The sequence below is a fragment of the Haliotis rubra genome, unplaced genomic scaffold, assembly GCF_003918875.1.
Source record: "Haliotis rubra isolate DU_JTF1 unplaced genomic scaffold, ASM391887v1 Scf749, whole genome shotgun sequence".
Lineage (NCBI taxonomy): Eukaryota > Metazoa > Mollusca > Gastropoda > Lepetellida > Haliotidae > Haliotis > Haliotis rubra.
Window position 1 is genome coordinate 173,578 of NW_025767467.1, and position 6,000 is coordinate 179,577.

A 6,000-nucleotide genomic window follows, 5' to 3' on the forward strand; every position below is an offset into this window, starting at 1 on the left:
TACAGCACTTACAGCTACTATATAGCACTACTATAACAAGATTATAGCACTTATAGCTACTATAACAAGATTATAGCACTTATAGCTACTATAACAAGATTATAGCAAGATTTAGCACTTATAGCTACTATAACAAGATTATAGCACTTACAGCTACTATAACAAGATTATAGCACTTATAGCTACTATAACAAGATTATAGCACTTATAGCTACTATAACAAGATTATAGCACTTATAGCTACTATAACAAGATTATAGCACTTATAGCTACTATAACAAGATTATAGCACTTATAGCTACTATAACAAGATTATAGCACTTATAGCTACTATAACAAGATTATAGCACTTATAGCTACTATAACAAGATTATAGCACTTATAGCTACTATAACAAGATTATAGCACTTATAGCTACTATAACAAGATTATAGCACTTATAGCTACTATAACAAGATTATAGCACTTATAGCTACTATAACAAGATTATAGCACTTATAGCTACTATAACAAGATTATAGCACTTATAGCTACTATAACAAGATTATAGCACTTATAGCTACTATAACAAGATTAAGACTTATAGCTACTATAACAAGATTATAGCACTTATAGCTACTATAACAAGATTATAGCACTTACAAGCTACTATAACAAGATTATAGCACTTATAGCTACTATAACAAGATTATAGCACTTATAGCTACTATAACAAGATTATAGCACTTATAGCTACTATAACAAGATTATAGCACTTATAGCTACTATAGCACCAATAGCTACTATAACAAGATTATAGCACTTATAGCTACTATAACAAGATTATAGCACTTATAGCTACTATAACAAGATTATAGCACTTATAGCTACTATAACAAGATTATAGCTACTATAACAAGATTATAGCACTATAACAATAGCTACTATAACAAGATTATAGCACTTATAGCTACTATAACAAGCTACTATAACAAGATTATAGCACTTATAGCTACTATAACAAGATTATAGCACTTATAGCTACTATAACAAGATTATAGCACTTATAGCTACTATAACAAGATTATAGCACTTATAGCTACTATAACAAGATTATAGCACTTATAGCTACTATAACAAGATTATAGCACTTATAGCTACTATAACAAGATTATAGCACTTATAGCTACTATAACAAACTTATTATAGCACTAATAGCTACTATAACAAGATTATAGCACTTATAGCTACTATAACAAGATTATAGCACTTATAGCTACTATAACAAGATTATAGCACTTATAGCTACTATAACAAGATTATTATAGCACAAGATTATAGCACTTATAGCTACTATAACAAGATTATAGCACTTATAGCTACTATAACAAGCACTTATAGCTATTAGATTAGCACTTATAGCTACTATAACAAGATTATAGCACTTATAGCTACTATAACAAGCTACTATAACAATAGCACTTATAGCTACTATAACAAGATTATAGCACTTATAGCTACTATAACAAGATTATAGCACTATAGCTATAGCTAGCACTTATAAGCTAAGATTATAGCACTTATAGCTACTATAAAGCAAGATTATAGCACTTATAGCTACTATACAAAGATTATAGCACTATAGCTACTATAAGAAGATTATAGCACTTATGGCTACTATAGCACATATGGCTACTATAAGAAGATTATAGTCCTTATAGCTATTATAACATTTATAAACTCTTGTGTAATATATTAAATACAAATAATGAGGATAATTTACGAGCACTCGCCATTTTCCTTAAAAATGTATTTCTATTGAGATGTAAATGGAAATAGAAATATTGCTGCATTGTTCACCACGTGACATGTGTTCTATCAAATACAATTGTATTCTAGGCTTTGAGGCCGAAATACTGAATAAATATATATCATGTCATATAACACTTATAGCTACTATAGCACCAATAGCTACTATAACAAGATTATAGCACTTATAGCTACTATAACAAGATTATAGCACTATAGCTACTATAACAAGATTATAGCACTATAGTTATTATAGCACTTATAGCTACTATAGCTTCTATAACAAGATTATAGCACTATAGCTACTATAACAAGATTATAGCACTTATAGCTACTATAACAAGATTATAGCACTATAGTTACTATAACAAGATTATAGCACTATAGCTACTATAACAAGATTATAGCACTATAGCTACTATAACAAGATTATAGCACTATAGCTATACTATAGCTACTATAACAAGATTATGGCACTATAGCTATAGCTATAACAAGTGTAATATATTAAATTATAGGCAGCACTATAGCTCCTTAAAAATGTATTTCTATTGAGATGTAAATGGAAATAGAAATATTGCTGCATACGTGACATGTGTTCTATCAAATATATGAGGCACTATAGTTACTATAACAAGATTATAGCACTATAGTTACTATAACAAGATTATAGCACTATAGTTAATATAACACTTATAGCTACTATAGCTTCTATAACAAGATTATAGCACTATAGCTTCTATAACAAGATTATAGCACTTATAGCTACTATAACAAGCTTATAGCACTATAGTTACTATAACAAGATTATAGCACTTATAGCTACTATATGACAATATATGCTCAATGCGTATTGTAACTATGTTATGTTCTGTGTGATATTACAGATAGCAGCTGAGCATCCAATAGACACCCAACCCAGTGTTTGGTCGAACGCTCCACTCAGCAATATTTCATTTATTCGACGAAGATCAGTAATAGTTGAGTCTGTACCAGACAATCAAGTGATTGACATCACGAGCGATCAGTATACACAGATTACGACGACATGCATCAACTGTCAGCGACTCTGATCACTCTAGTCTGTTTCCCAGACCCAAGTAAATAGGAGTCCTAACCAAGTGTAGAATGATATGGCAAGTCTAGTTTGTACTCTAGGAAAAGTAATGAAGGGCAGTTCTGAGCTCCATTTGAATTTGGTTTGTATATAAATATATTATTATGATATATTTTTAAATATGAAAACTGTATTTCTGGGACTAAATGGCAGTCTAGATAAGCTGATACCTCCTTCTAACGGAAGCATGGGTAGATGCCTGGGTTCACACCTGGATGTTCACGGGGACCATTCACGTACGTTACTTATTGTTTTCATTGGATATTATTGTCAAAAATGTTGGCATTAATCTGTATGTAATACCAATAACATATATGGTATGCTATGACGGAGTGACCTGGGTCAGATGACCTCCAGGTCGTGTGGGCGGCACCCATGACGGTCGGGATATGGTGTCCCAACTCCAACATCGCAGCCCACGTGTTGACGAGGGTGAGGAGAGGTGAGCTGGGGTTCCGGGAAGGAGGTTGGTGAAATGGGGATCACCTCATTATCTGCCGGAGGAAAAACACAAAGGAGATCAAGTTATTAACAGGCTGCGACTATCTAAATAAAATGGTAGAGGTAGAATTTACAAAAAATCCAAATTAGGCGTCAGAGAAACGTAACCGAAACCGCCATGACTCAGTCAAGAAAAAACAACAATAGAAGCGCGGTGAGGCCCCAGGGAGATAGGGGTAGTTTTACGGGATAAAAACTGTTTGAATTGCATGGCCTCTAGGGGCATTCCGGCCCCTATGATGTGGATGGGACATTGATTACCAGGAAACGAGAAACACGTTGCAATCGTGATGCCAGCGAAAATACTTCGCTCGTTAAGTACAAGCGACAAGCATGTGGGAATCTCCACTGAGTAATGACCATAGTGTAAAATAATGAATTGTGACCTCCACCCTGGCTCTTAAAGACAAAAAGGCGATTTTCGTAACATGTTTTGTTCTAATTTTGTAACTGATATTGACGACTCGATCACGGCGTTAATGGTAAGAGGTTTGCTCCTTCTAGCAGGTCCCGCGACGGTGCGTCTTGGGGTTTCTTCTAGCGGTTCACTACAGTGTGTACACCATTCACACGCCAATCATCCCAGTTCCTGCTTCGCCATCACCAATTTGCAGGTCAGGTCAGGGACTGGGGACACGGGGAGGGCTCACTCATGACCTCTGGTTGTGGTGGGAAAACCTCCCGTTATGGATGGGATAATAGAGATAGATATTAAAATCTGTTAACCTGATACTTGGTAAAGTAATACATTCATCTTGAGGCAACTATCAGTAAGATGTAATCTTGGTCCGGTTAACAAACGTGTGGAGCGGCAGATCCGAGGGAAGTATTCGCCTTCTATTCCCCTTCACTTTTACAAATAAATCAAAATAATGGATGACCCAATGGAAACAAATACTCGCTTTATGAAGTACCCAAGACGCCCTTCAAAACACACTCAGTCACAATTTCACCACCCCATTCACAAACCATGCCCACTCTGATGTTCCTTTAAGCAAATATCCATAGGCTCAGTCGAGGCTTGTTAGGAATGTAGGGTAGTCTAGTGGTTGGTGCGCTCGTTCGTTACGCGAAATGCCCTGGTTCGTTTCTTCACACGGATACAATAAGTAAAGCCTATTCTCGCAGTCACATTCACGTGAATGCACTAACAGAGCTATACTCCATTTACTTTATTCAAAGCTAATACAAAAAATACGACATCAACATTTTCCCGACCTGTTTGGCTCTGTCACACATGCCTGATATATTCAAGTTCTTTCCGTCGGGCGAAACACAGAGTCGTCACCGTGCGCAGATTGTGGGACGATTCAGCCCATATGTGTTATAAACATGTCACTTCAAAGATAACAAAACAATCACGGAGCATGCAAAACGGCCCTGAAGTCCTACTTGTCACGTGATACACATTACGTGCACGACATCCACATGCATGACGGGTAATTTGCGCAGATAATGTGTTGATGGGTGGTAGCTGAGAGTCGGCATGTTTTCGACCATATTGTTGACACGATGCTGGTTCACGAATCTGTAGCGTTCTGTCACGAACGAGGCATGTTTGTCAAGTGTTGTGATTCTATCATGAATCGTAGAGAATACAGGTACGGTGATCAAAGAAGCGTCTATGAATCCACAACTTTCTGATCCTCCATTTCCAGTAGGCCAGTACTTGGCTGGCCACCCCGCTAGATAAGCTTTCCTTTTCATTCCAGAAAAAGGCATATTTAACTGCATCAAGAGAATGGTATTCCCTCCTTTACAAATAGTTTATTGTCATTGCCCGTGTTTTGTATCAATACATGTTTCTGTCTATTAATTTTCATGTCGAAAATGGAACAAAGCTGTTTTTTAGTTTTCTTCTCAGTCCCAAAACATGTAATTTGTAGGACAGGGTCCGAGGAAGATAAACATGTTACACACCGACTCACCTGTCCTAGTTACGCTGCGGCACCGAACATTGTCAGAAGGTTTTTGATTGGTTACAATATTGAACAAGAGTCTCTTTGACACATCCATAGAAGCAATTAAGACAATGGGTGATTGAGTATGGTTTTACGCCGCTTTTAGCAATATTCCAGCAATATCACGGCGGGGGACACCAGAAATTGGCTTCACGCATTGTACCCATGTGGGGAATCGAACCCGGGTCTCCGGCGTGACGAGCGGACGCTTCAACCACAAGGCTACCCCACCGCCCCTGAGACAATGATATATGAGCAATATATATATGAGCGATGCAATGTATGTATTGCAGTATGAGCAATGGGGAAGTGCGCTGGAATATTAGTTGTAATAGCCACAATGGATGGTTTCAAACACGAGCCTAGTTTTACATACTTGATGTTAAGTTCTCTCTCCTTTGTTGAACCCCATAGCTTTAAGTGATACTGCGGTAAGTCTTCAGTCATTATCCGTCGCGTGACTATAGGCATGAACGCAGAACGGGGAATAATCATTGGCTGTCAAATGCTGACAAAGTGTCTGCTGAAGTTATTCAAGTGTTTGAAAAGGTACAAATTACATACCGAGATATGTACACATCTAATGGTGACCCACCCAGGTGATATCGTAACACTGCCATGATGCATGATCAG